Below are 14,307 nucleotides of genomic sequence, written 5' to 3'. Positions count from 1 at the left end.
ATTCCAGGAATTCATGGCAGGAAATGGTATCAACCATGTCAGAACGGCACCGTTCAAGCCGGCCTCAAACGGCCAGGCGGAACGAGCAGTGCAGATAATCAAACAGGGGATGCTCAGAATCCAAGGGGATTTCCTACAAAGCCGCTTATCACGCCTCCTGTTGGCCAATAGATCCCGACCACACTCGCTCACAGGGGTTCCACCCACAGAGCTGCTTATGAAAAGAACACTCAAAACCAGGTTATCCCTTATACACCCAACCATGAAAGAAATTGTTGAGAGTAGGCGCCAGTCACAATGTGACTACCATGACAGGAATGCGAGGGTGCGATGTATTGATGTAAATGACCCTGTTTTTGTCCTCAACTACGCTGCAGGGCCCAAATGGCTCGCAGGCACTGTGGTTGCCAAAGAGGGAAATAGGATTCTGGTAGTTAAACTTACCAATGGACAAATCTGCCGCAAACACGTGGATCAAACAAAAAGGAGGTTCAGCAACCCCATAGAAGAAGCAGAGGAAGAACACGATGTAGAGTTCACTCCACCACAGGTGACCGAACACCAGAACCAAGTGGAGGAGAGCCCAGTCACTGTGGGCAGTCCGGACAGGCCTGAGGCACCGCAAACAGCAGACACTCAGGCCAGCGCCCAACAACCGGAGCCCCAACTCAGGCGCTCTACAAGGGAGCGTAAACCACCAGAGAGACTCAACCTGTGATCCCAATAAGACTTTGGGGGGGGAGGTGATGTCATGTATTCAACCAGCATTGTAACCCATGTATAAACTGACCCAAGTTGTACACCGTGAGACCATTGACCACGAGGTGGTGCATTCGTGGGAGACACTCCTAACCTGGACTTTCAGGTATAAAAGTGGAAGCTCCACCTATCTTCATCACTTCAGTGCTGGCAAATAAAGGTTACTGGTCACAGAGTGACCTTCTCTCAAGTATGGGCCTTGTGTGCATTTATACTGTATAGTAAGGACATATTATCCACAGCACACACCCGGGTATAGTAATGATGAAAGCGATAGCCAGATCCCACGTGTGGTGGCCCGGTATCGACTCTGACTTAGAGTCCTGTGTATAGCAATGCAGCGTGTGTGCTCAGTTGAACAACGCGCCCAGAGAGGCACCACTAAGTTTGTGGTCCTGGCCCTCCAGACCATGGTCGAGGATCCATGTCGACTATGCGGGCCCGTTTCTCGGTAAAATGTTCCTGTTGGTGGTGGATGCTTTTCCAAAATGGATTGAATGTGAAATAATGTCAGGAAGCACCGCCACCGCCACCATTGAAAGCCTGAGGGCCATGTTTGCCACCCACGGCCTGCCTGACATACTGGTCAGTGACAACGGGCCATGTTTCACCAGTGCCGAATTTAAAGAATTCATGACCCGCAATGGGATCAAACATGTCACCTCGGCCCCGTTTAAACCAGCCTCCAATGGGCAGGCAGAGCGGGCAGTACAAACCATCAAACAGAGCCTTAAACGAGTCACAGAAGGCTCACTCCAAACCCGCCTGTCCCGAGTACTGCTCAGCTACTGCACGAGACCCCACTCGCTCACAGGGGTGCCCCCGGCTGAGCTACTCATGAAAAGGACACTTAAAACCAGACTCTCGCTGGTTCACCCCAACCTGCGTGATCAGGTAGAGAGCAGGCGGCAGCAACAAAATGTAAACGATGGTCGCGCCACTGTGTCACGGGAAATTGATCTGAATGATCCTGTGTATGTGCTAAACTATGGACATGGTCCCAAGTGGATCGCGGGCACGGTGATAGCTAAAGAAGGGAGTAGGGTGTTTGTAGTCAAACTAGACAATGGACACATTTGCAGAAAGCACCTGGACCAAATGAGGCTGCGGTTCACAGACTGCCCTGAACAACCCACAGCAGACACCACCTTTTTCGAGCCCACAACACACACCCAAAGGATCAACGACACCACGCCGGACCAGGAAATCGAACCCATCATGCCCAACAGCCCAGCAAGGCCAGGCTCACCCAGCAGCCCTGCAGGGCCAACAACACGCCAGCCCAGCGAGGGCACAGCCAACACACCAGAACAGACATTTGTACCGAGGCGGTCCACCAGGGAAAGAAAGGCTCCCGACTGCCTCACCTTGTAAATAGTTTTCACTTTGACTTTGGGGGGGGGAGTGATGTTGTGTATCTGTAAAGCATGCACTCCCATGTTCCACCACCAGGGAGCTCATCCCCTGAAGTCCCAAGGGATCCCAGCATCCCTTGGGAGCACTGTATATAAGCCGGCCCCTAAGGCCTGTTCCTCACTCTGGAGTGTCTTAATAAAGACTGAGGTCACTGTTACTTTAACCTCCCTGTGTGCTTCTCATCTGTGTTATGAACACAATAGGTTTAACGTCTCATCCAAAAGACGGCACCTCCAACACTGCAGCACTCCCTCAGTACTGCAATGGAGTGTCAGCCTAGATCTTAGTGCTCAAGTCTCTGAGGCAAAAGTGCTACCAACTGAGCCACAGCTGACACTATGTCCAAATTAGTACAAACCTACCATTACATCTTTACGCCGGTATTCCATGCTCCTATTTACTATTCTTATTCCGTGCAGTACGGAGGGAATGCCGCACTGTTGGAGGGGCAGTACTGAGGGAGTGCTGCACTGTCAGAGGGGCAGTACTGAGGGAATGCTGCACTGTCGGAGGGGCAGTACTGAGGGAGCGCCGCCCTGTCAGAGGGGCAGTACTGAGGGAGTGCCGCACTGTCGGAGGGGCAGTACTGAGGGAGTGCTGTACTGAGGGAGTGCCGCACTGTTGGAGGGGCAGTACTGAGGGAGTGCTGTACTGAGGGAGTGCCGCACTGTCGGAGGGGCAGTACTAAGGGAGCGCCGCCCTGTCAGAGGGGCAGTACTGATGGAGTGCCGCATTGTTGGAGGGGCAGTACTGAGGGAGTGCTGTACTGAGGGAGTGCCGCACTGTCGGAGGGGCAGTACTGAGGGAGTGCTGTACTGAGGGAGTGCCGCACTGTCGGAGGGGCAGTACTGAGGGAGCGCCGCCCTGTCAGAGGGGCAGTAATGAGGGAGTGCCGCACTGTCAGAGGGGCAGTACTGAGGGTGTGCTGTACTGTCGGAGGGGCAGTACTGAGGGAGTGCCGCACTGTCGGAGGGGCAGTACTGAGGGAGTGCTGTACTGTCGGAGGGGCAGTACTGAGGGAGTGCTGTACTGTCGGAGGGGCAGTACTGAGGGAGTGCCGCACTGTCGGAGGGGCAGTACTGAGGGAGCGCCGCACTGTCGGAGGGGCAGTACTGAGGGAGTGCCGCACTGTCGGAGGGGCAGTACTGAGGGAGTGCTGTACTGTCGGAGGGGCAGTACTGAGGGAGTGCTGCACTGTCGGAGGGGCAGTACTGAGGGAGTGCTGTACTGTCGGAGAGGCAGTACTGAGGGAGTGCCGCACTGTCAGAGGTGCCGTCTTTCTGATGAGACGTTAAACTGAGACCCCGCCTGCTCCCTCAGGTGGATGTAAAAGATGTCATGGCACTATTTCGAAGAAGAGCAGGGAACTCTCCCTGGTGTCCTGGCCAATATTTATTAAACGTGTCCTTTTCGGAATGGCAGGCAGTGACTAGTGGGGTGCCGCAAGGTTTAGTGCTGGGACACCGGCTATTTACAATATACATCAATGATTTAGATGAAGGATTGAGTGTAATATCTCCAAGTTTGCAGATGACATTAAGCTGGGTGGCGGTGTGAGCTGTGAGGAGGATGCTAAGAGGCTGCAGGGTGACTTGGACAGGTTAGGTGAGTGGGCAAATGCATGGCAGATGAAGTATAATGTGGATAAATGTGAGGTTATCCACTTTGGGGGCAAAAACAGAGAGACAGACTATTATCTGAATAGTGACAGATTAGGAAAAGGGGAGGTGCAACGAGACCTGGGTTTCATGGTACATCAGTCATTGAAGGTTGGCATGCAGGTACAGCAGGCGGTGAAGAAGGCAAAAGGTATGTTGGCCTTCATAGCTAGGGGATTTGCGTATAGGAGCATGGAGGTCTTACTGCAGTTATACAGGGCCTTGGTGAGGCCTCACCTGGAATATTGTGTTCAGTTTTGGTCTCCTAATCTGAGGAAGGACGTTCTTGCTATTGAGGGAGTGCAGCGAAGGTTCACCAGACTGATTCCCGGGATGGCAGGACTGACATATGAGGAGAGACTGGATCAACTGGGCCTGTATTCACTGGAGTTTAGAAGAATGAGAGGGGATCTCATAGAAACATATAAAATTCTGACGGGTTTAGACAGGTTAGATGCAGGAAGAATGTTCCTGATGTTGGGGGAGTCCAGAACCAGGGTACACAGTCTAAGGATAAGGGGTAAGCCATTTAGGACCGAGATGAGAAGAAACTTCTTCACTCAGAGAGTTGTTAACCTATGGAATTCTCTACCGCAGAGAGTTGTTGATGCCAGTTTATTGGATATATTCAAGAGGGAGTTAGATATGGCCCTTACGGCTAAAGGGATCAAGGGGTATGGAGAGAAAGCAGGAAAGGGGTACTGAGGGAATGATCAGCCATGATCTTATCGAATGGTGGTGCAGGCTCGAAGGGCCGAATGGCCTACTCCTGCACCTATTTTCTATGTTTCTATGTTTCTCAACCAACATCACTAAAACAGATTACTATTTGTGGGAGCTTGCTGTGCTAAAATTGGCTCCCGCGTTTCCTACATTAGAACAGTGACTACACTTGAAAAATTACTTCATTTTCTGTAAAAGCATTTTGGAACGTCTTGAGGTCATGAAAGGCGCTATAGAAATGCAAGTATTTCTTTTATTTTCTTGCTTTCTCACCTGAATTAAGATACTTTTACACATTTTGACCTGTCAGCAAATTTATGTTAAAGGATATGGGTGCGTTATAGTGAAATGTCTGATATAAATTGAAATATCAAATTGTATATGAATTATTTAATAGCGCAGCAGTGCCCCCTGCTGAATGATAAAGTCACTGCAGGAAACGCACGAATATTTTATTCTCTATTCAGCAGCGGATGGTGACCCTGCCATCTGTTGGTGAAAGAGCGGTACTTCAGAGTACAGCACTGTAATATTTTAGTGCACCTGATGCCATTTATTGATAACATCTGCCTATCCTTACGAAATGACACATACCCCATAATATTTAGTTCCCAGCCTTAGTCACCTTGCAACCACGTCTCTGTAATGGCAATCAGACCATACCCTTTGATTTCTATTTGTGCCATCAACTCATCTATCTTGTTACAAATGCTGCGTGCGTTCAGATATAGAGCTTTTAATTTTGTCTTATATATATATATATATATATGTTCTGTCCCTGGTTATCATTATTCTATTGCTACCCTGCACCACTTCTCTTTTCTCTTTGACTATTTTAATTTCCACTCACCGGATCCCTCCCCTCACTAACACAAGAGTAATGTAGGTCACTGCCAGCCCCTGCTCAACCCCCCCACGATCACAACCCCTTCCCAGCCGGATCAGCTTCCGGACTCTGCCCCCGGAGTTAGGCCGGCCCGAGCCATTGAGCTGCGTTGGCATGTGCCCATTGATGGGAATGAAGATTGTGCCGAGTTTATAACGGGGCAGCGAATCCGAAACCCCAGTGTTATGGCCGGGCAGAAAGTCGCAAGCCTAACCCATAGTGCTGTGGAATAAGTAACCAGGAAACGTATCGATGGAGACCTCATCAGTGGATTCAAAAGACAAAAGGAACAAATATTTTGTATTATTCACAGTAGAAGACACAAAAAACATCGCAATAGTGGATAATCAAGGGGCTATAGGGAGGGAGGAACTTAATACAATGACTATCACTAAAGAAGTAGTACTTAATACAATCACTAAAGAAGTAGTACTTAATACAATCACTAAAGAAGTAGTACTGGGCAGGAAGATCGGCAGGGCCCAGGTACAGAGGAGGTTGGGGCGGATGAGCAGCGAGAAATCATGGCGGAGGCGCGACAGATGAGGGTACGGGGCCCAGAGAGCCGAGGGGCAGCACGGACCAGCCCACACTGTGATATGTGTGCGTGCTAGGTCCGTGCAGCAGAGCAGGTCTCCAGTCGTCCTGGTTAATCCTTGCCACTGGACCAAGATCTAGCTCTGTCAAGCCCGTGTGGTGGCTAATGTGCAACGGTCACCCCACGTTAAAAAAATTCACGCACAGGCATCTTCCACCCCCTCAATTGGAGTTCAGGACTGGAACATCGGGTCCTTCATCGAAATACCTGTGAACTCGTGGAAGCAAGTCATCCTCGTTCGAGGGACCGCCTGTGATGATGATGACCGAACTCCAATTTGAAAACTGCAGTCTTATTAACTCATGTTAAGTAAATAAAGAAAATGCTGGAAATACTCAGTCGGTCAGGCAGCATCTGTGGGGAGAGAAACAGAGTTAACGTTTCAGGTTGAAGACCTTTCGTGAGAACTGGAACTAGTTAAGAGATGTAACAAGTTTTAAGCAAGTGTAGGGGCAGGGCAAGGGTTTGCGGGGGGGGGGGGAGCGCGGAGGAAAGAACAAAAGGGAAGGTCTGTGATAGGGTGAAAGGCAGGAGAGATTCAATTACAAAAGGTACGATGGTGCGAGGCAAAAGGACTAAAAGCAAAGCATTAACTCATGTTAATATCACAGTTATTTAACCATTTTCTGTTTTTCTTTGAAGCACATAACAGGTTGCTTTACTCACACTTTCTAATTTATGTGCTATTTTCTCTCTCCCCTTTCTCTTTGCTCTGTTCCCAGTAAATACTGCTCATTTACAACTTTTTGATGCAAGGTTATGACAGAAGCGTTAATTGCTCTCGTCTCTCCACAGATGCTGATTGACCTGCTGTTTGTTTTCAGCATTTTCTGTTTATGTTTCAGTTTTCTGCAATTTGCAATATTTTACTCATTAATTTATGGATCATATTTGACTAGATTGCAGGAAGATTGTGCCAACCTATGCACAACCCTGACTCAGATTGTGCAGTGATGACACCGTCAGACGGAAACGAACACGAATAAAATATTTTACACAACAGATTTCCTGTTTATAAATCAATTACATTGTAGAAAAATGCAATTATTCTCTGAAATTGTCTAATTTTTTTCAGGACGCGTTATTTGTACTGTAAAAATGGCCGCCCTTTGTCTCTGATTGGTTCCCTTGGAGGTTAAGCCACACCCTGAAGTTTCTCTGGAATGTGTAACTGGAACATCCATCCCAAGTTCTCACTGACTTTGCAAATTGTAACTCGATCCAGTTTGACTTCCAGAAGCCACAGAGGATAGATCTCCCCAGAAGCCACTAAGTGCCAGCCGAAGTGCCTTACCCCAGCGCAAGTGCTGCCTCCCCCAGCCGAAGTGCCTTACCCCAGCGCAAGTGCTGCCTCCCCTAGCCGAAGTCCCTCACCCCAGCGCAAGTGCTGCATCCCCCAGCCAAAGTCCCTCCTTGCCCCCCCCCCCCCACTCCCACCACCACAGATGGGGCATTGTGTACAGGTTTATTGGGTATGAAGTGAATAGTGACATTGAAGTGACTTCTGGATTTTGTCCACTCCAACGATGTCCCTTGTTGGGGGTTGTAAGAACGTGATCCGTCGACCCTGAGTTTCCTCTCTCCCCTCCGATCCCCCCCAACCGTGTGTCTCCCCCCCCCACCCCCACCCCCCCACTCACCGCAGGCTCCCTCTCCCCCACCCCGCAGGCTTTCTCTCCCTCCCGTCCCAGGCTCTCCCCCTATTCTCTCCCTCTCTCTTCCCCTCCTCCCTCTCGGCCGCCTGCCTGGTCGGGGCCGCTGGGGTCGGGGGCTCAGCGGGAAACGTGGTCCGAATGATGCGGGTCCGGGGGCGGGGGCTGGGCAGCTGAAGCGCATCTCGACACTGCCACCCTCTGGGGGTAAACGGTATTACACAGGTGGCGATGCTGTTGCTCCGGTTATATCGCGCTGCTGCCAACAGGTGGCAGTGTTACACCACCGGCTCAGTTCTGCACAAATTTACAGCAAGAACCTGCAATTATGCAGCATCTTATCATGTTCTCAGAACGTCCCAAAGTGCTTCACAGTCAATGGATACGTTTTTGAAATGTACTCACTGTTGTTATGCAAATAAAGAATCTGCAAAACCATATTACTGTATTATAATTATATATAACATGAAAAAAGTAACATCCCCATCCTCTCCGTCACCAAGACCACCTACTTCCACTTCCGTAACATTGCCCGTCTCTGCCCTGCCTCATCCCAGTCATTGAAGGTTGGCATGCAGGTACAGCAGGCGGTGAAGAAGGCAAATGGTATGTTGGCCTTCATAGCGAGGGGATTTGAGTATAGGAGCAGGGAGGTCTTACTGCAGTTGTACAGGGCCTTGGTGAGGCCTCACCTGGAATATTGTGTTCAGTTTTGGTCTCCTAATCTGAGGAAGGATGTTCTTGCTATTGAGGGAGTGCAACGAAGGTTCACCAGACTGATTCCCGGGATGGCAGGACTGACATATGAGGAGAGATTGGATCGACTGGGCCTGTATTCACTGGAGTTTAGAAGGATGAGAGGGGATCTCATAGAAACATATAAAATTCTGATGGGATGGGACAGGTTAGATGCAGCAAGAATGTTCCCGATGTTGGGGATGTCCAGAACCAGGGGACATAGTTTAAGGATAAGGGGTGAGCCATTTAGGACTGAGATGAGGAGAAACTGCTTCACTCAGAGAGTTGTTAACCTGTGGAATTCCCTACCGCAGAGAGTTGTTGATGCCAGTTCATTGGATATATTCAAGGGGGAGTTAGATATGGCCCTTGCGGCTAAAGGGATCAAGGGGTATGGAGAGAAAGCAGGAACGGGGTACCGAAGGAATGATCAGCCATGATCTTATTGAATGGTGGTGCAGGCTCGAAGGGCCTCTGCAGGGAGACAGAGGGAAACAAAAAGGAGACAAAAGCAAAAGACAGAAAGGAGATGAGGAAAAGTGGAGGGCAGAGAAACCCAAGGCAAAGAACAAAAAGGGCCACTGTACAGCAAAATTCTAAAAGGACAAAGGGTGTTAAAAAAACAAGCCTGAAGGCTTTGTGTCTTAATGCAAGGAGTATCCGTAATAAGGTGGATGAATTAACTGTGCAAATAGATGTTAACAAATATGATGTGATTGGGATTACAGAGACGTGGCTTCAGGATGATCAGGGCTGGGAACTCCAGGGGTATTCAACATTCAGGAAGGATAGAATAAAAGGAAGAGGAGGTGGGGTAGCATTGCTGGTTAAAGAGGAGATTAATACAATAATTAGGAAGGACATTAGCTTGGATGATGTGGAATCTATATGGGTAGAGCTGCAGAACACCAAAGGGCAAAAACGTTAGTGGGAGTTGTGTACAGACCTCCAAACAGTAGTAGTGATGTTGGGGAGGGCATCAAACAGGAAATTAGGGGTGCATGCACTAAAGGTGCAGCAGTTATAATGGGTGACTTTAATATGCACATAGATTGGGCTAACCAAACTGGAAGCAATACGGTGGAGGAGGATTTCCTGGAGTGCATAAGAGATGGTTTTCTAGACCAATATGTCGAGGAACCAACTAAGGGGGAGGCCATCTTAGACTGGGTGTTGTGTAATGAGAGAGGATTAATTAGCAATCTCGTTGTGCGAGGCCCCTTGGGGAAGAGTGACCATAATATGGTGGAATTCTGCATTAGGATGGAGAATGAAACAGTTAATTCAGAGACCATGGTCCAGAACTTAAAGAAGGCTAACTTTGAAGGTATGAGGCGTGAATTGGCTAGGATAGATTGGCGAATGATACTTAAGGGGTTGACTGTGGATGGGCAATGGCAGACATTTAGAGACCGCAAGGAATGAACTACAACAATTGTATATTCCTGTCAGGCGTAAAAATAAAAAAGGGAAGGTGGCTCAACCGTGGCTATCAAGGGAAATCAGGGATAGTATTAAAGCCAAGGAAGTGGCATACAAATTGGCCAGAAATAGCAGCGAACCCGGGGACTGGGAGAAATTTAGAACTCAGCAGAGGAGGACAAAGGGTTTGATTAGGGCAGGGAAAATGGAGTACGAGAAGAAGCTTGCAGGGAACATTAAGACGGATTGCAAAAGTTTCTATAGATATGTAAAGAGAAAAAGGTTAGTAAAGACAAACGTAGGTCCCCTGCAGTCAGAATCAGGGGAAGTCATAACGGGGAACAAAGAAATGGCGGACCAATTGAACAAGTACTTTGGTTCGGTATTCACTAAGGAGGACACAAACAACCTTCCGGATATAAAAGGGGTCAGAGGGTCTAGTAAGGAGGAGGAACTGAGGGAAATCCTTATTAGTCGGGAAATTGTGTTGGGGAAATTGATGGGATTGAAGGCCGATAAATCCCCAGGGCCTGATGGACTGCATCCCAGAGTACTTAATGAGGTGGCCTTGGAAATAGCGGATGCATTGACAGTCATTTTCCAACATTCCATTGACTCTGGATCAGCTCCTATGGAGTGGAGGGTAGCCAATGTAACCCCACTTTTTAAAAAAGGAGGGAGAGAGAAAACAGGGAATTATAGACCGGTCAGCCTGACATCGGTAGTGGGTAAAATGATGGAATCAATTATTAAGGATGTCATAGCAGTGCATTTGGAAAGAGGTGACATGATAGGTCCAAGTCAGCATGGATTTGTGAAAGGGAAATCATGCTTGACAAATCTTCTGGAATTTTTTGAGGATGTTTCCAGTAGAGTGGACAAGGGAGAACCAGTTGATGTGGTATATTTGGACTTTCAGAAGGCTTTCGACAAGGTCCCACACAAGAGATTAATGTGCAAAGTTAAAGCACATGGGATTTGGGGTAGTGTGCTGAAATGGATTGAGAACTGGTTGTCAGACAGGAAGCAAAGAGTAGGAGTAAATGGGTACTTTTCAGAATGGCAGGCAGTGAGTAGTGGGGTACCGCAAGGTTCTGTGCTGGGGCCCCAGCTCTTTACACTGTACATTAATGATTTAGACGAGGGGATTAAATGTAGTATCTCCAAATTTGCGGATGACACTAAGTTGGGTGGCAGTGTGAGCTGCGAGGAGGATGCTATGAGGCTGCAGAGCGACTTGGATGGGTTAGGTGAGTGGGCAAATGCATGGCAGATGAAGTATAATGTGGATAAATGTGAGGTTATCCACTTTGGTGGTAAAAACAGAGAGTCAGACTATTATTTGAATGGTGACAGATTAGGGAAAGGGGAGGTGCAACGAGACCTGGGTGTCATGGTACATCAGTCATTGAAGGTTGGCATGCAGGTACAGCAGGCGGTTAAGAAAGCAAATGGCATGTTGGCCTTCATAGCGAGGGGATTTGAGTACAGGGGCAGGGAGGTGTTGCTACAGTTGTACAGGGCCTTGGTGAGGCCACACCTGGAGTATTGTGTACAGTTTTGGTCTCCTAACCTGAGGAAGGACATTCTTGCTATTGAGGGAGTGCAGCGAAGGTTCACCAGACTGATTCCCGGGATGGCGGGACTGATCTATCAAGAAAGACTGGATCAACTGGGCTTGTATTCACTGGAGTTCAGAAGAATGAGAGGGGACCTCATAGAAACGTTTAAAATTCTGATGGGGTTAGACAGGTTAGATGCAGGAAGAATGTTCCCAATGTTGGGGAAGTCCAGAACCAGGGGACACAATCTAAGGATAAGCCATTTAGGACCGAGATGAGGAGAAACTTCTTCACCCAGAGAGTGGTGAACCTGTGGAATTCTCTACCACAGAAAGTTGTTGAGGCCAATTCACTAAATATATTCAAAAAGGAGTTAGATGAAGTCCTTACTACTAGGGGGATCAAGGGGTATGGCGAGAAAGCAAGAATGGGGTACTGAAGTTGAATGTTCAGCCATGAACTCATTGAATGGCGGTGCAGGCTAGAAGGGCCGAATGGCCTACTCCTGCACCTATTTTCTATGTTTCTATGTTTCTATGTGCTCTGAAACCCTCAACCGTGCCTTTGTCACCTTCAGGCTCGACTATTCCAACACTCGATACTCGTTGGCCTCCCGTCTTCCATCGTCCGCAAACTTCAGCTCATCCAAAACTCTGCTGCCCCGTGTCCTAACTCGCGCCAAGTCCCGTTCACCCATCGCCTCTGTCCTTGCGGATCAACATTGGCTCCTGGTCCCCCCAGCCCCACCCAACCCCCACTGCCTCCAATTCTCCCTTCCCTATCTCTGTAATTTCCTCCAGCCCGACACTTCGCACCTCCTCAGAACTTTATGTTCCCTCCGCTCTGTGTGTTCCTGCCCTATCGCGGTACCATTGGCAGCCCTGCCTTGCGCTGCCCAGGCCCAACCTTCTGGAATCTCCTCCCTAAATGTCTCCAATTCTCTACCTGCCGCTCCACCTTGCGGCTTGTTGCTACGTTAAAGGTGCTATATAAATGCAAGTTATTGTTGTGTTCTTGAACTACATTAAATCATTTCTAACATTTTGCATCTCTTATTAACAGCAACGGCACGTACTGATAGAAAACTGGAGGATATTTTTATTCAAATTCAAGACGGGGAGCGCTCTTGTCCTCTACAGTGATTCATTCCCAAGCACTTGAAGCTGTGGCCACACTGCACACTTTTGAGGGGCAGCTGTTGGAAAATTTCACCCCAAAAGAGCGTCCACGTGTTGTGAGCAGATTGAGAAATAATGAAACCATTGGAGAGCCGGAGCAACGCGCCACTGCCATCCACTGGCAGAGTGCGGCACTGCAGGCGGTGTCATTGTTACAAACCCACCAAAGTGCCCCCTGCTGGAAATCAAACTGTACTCAAGGATTCACCCTCACCTTTAGGCTGGGGGTCTCTAGGATTGTCACTGAGCAGATCATTGGGGGTCCTGAAGATAGATAGTGGTCAGCCGTGGCTCAGTGGCTCGCACTCTCGCCTCGGAGTCAGAAGGTTGTGGGTAAATCCAGGCTGACACTCCCAGCACAGTGCTGAGGGAGTGCTGCACTGTCGGAGGTGCCGTCTTTCAGATGAGACGTTAAACCGAGGCCCCGTCTGCTCTCTCAGGTGAATGTAAAAGATCCCATGGCACTATTTCGAAGAAAAGCAGGTGAGTTATCTATCCCCGGTGTCCTAGCCAATATTTATCCCTCAATTAACATAAAAAAACCAGATTATCTGGTCATTATCGCATTGCTGTGTGTGGGAGCTTGCTGTGGGCAAATTGAGCTGCCACGTTTCCTATATTACAACAGTGACTATACTCCAAAAGTACTTCATTGGCTGTAAAGCGCTTTGAGGGAGCAGAAGGGGGAGAGGGAGGAAATCAAAAACTGGCGGCCCATTTCGCTGCTCAATGTGGACTACAAGATCCTGTCAAAGGTCATCGCCAACAGGGTCAAGTCTGCTCTGGAGCTGGTGATCCACCCGGACCAGAACTGCGCTGTCCCCGGCAGGGAGATCTCTGATAGCCTCGCGCTACTCAGGGATACGATCGCCTACGTGCGGGACAGGAGGGTGAACACCTGTTTAATCAGCTTAGACCAGGAGAAGGCCTTTGACAGGATATCGCACACGTACCTGATGGACGTGCTCTCCAAGATGGGGTTTGGGGAGGGTATCCGCAATTGGGTCAAACTGCTCTACACAGACATCAGTCGTGCAGTTCTAATCAACGGGTGGGAAACTGAAAGCTTTCCGATCAGATCTGGAGTCAGGCAAGGCTGTCCCCTCTCCTCTGTCTTGTTTGTGTGTTGTATCGAGCCCTTTGCCGGGTCCATCAGGAAGGATGCGGGCATTAGAGGGGTGACGATCCCAGGCAGCGGAGGCGCTCAGGTCAAGACCTCCCTGTACGTGGACGATGTAGTCATCTTTTGCTCAGATCCGCAGTCGGTCCGCAGATTGCTCACAATCTGCGACCAGTTTGAACTGGTCTCGGGTGCGAAGGTCAATCGCAGCAAGAGCGAGGCCATGTTCTTTGGCAACTGGGCTGACCGATCCTTTAGTCCCTTCACCGTTAAGCCAGATTACCTGAAGGTGTTGGGAATATGGTTCGGAGCAGACGGGGCGTGCGCCAAAAGCTGGGACGAGCGTATCGCCAAGGTCAAACAAAAACTGGGATGGTGGAAGCTGTGCTTCCTCTCCATGGCAGGAAAGAACCTGGTCATCAGGAGTGAGGTGCTCTCGGGGTTGCTGCACGTGGCACAGGTCTGGCCCATCCCTCGCTCCTGTGCCGCGGCAGTCACCCGGGCCGTCTTCCACTTTGACTGGAAGTCCAAAATGCACCGTGTCCGCAGAGACACAATGTACAAATCTCTGGACAGTGGAGGAAAGGACGTTCCC

This window comes from Pristiophorus japonicus, chromosome 20 (genome assembly GCF_044704955.1).
Source record: "Pristiophorus japonicus isolate sPriJap1 chromosome 20, sPriJap1.hap1, whole genome shotgun sequence".
Classification (NCBI taxonomy): domain Eukaryota; kingdom Metazoa; phylum Chordata; class Chondrichthyes; family Pristiophoridae; genus Pristiophorus; species Pristiophorus japonicus.
This window is presented reverse-complemented; position numbering follows the sequence as displayed.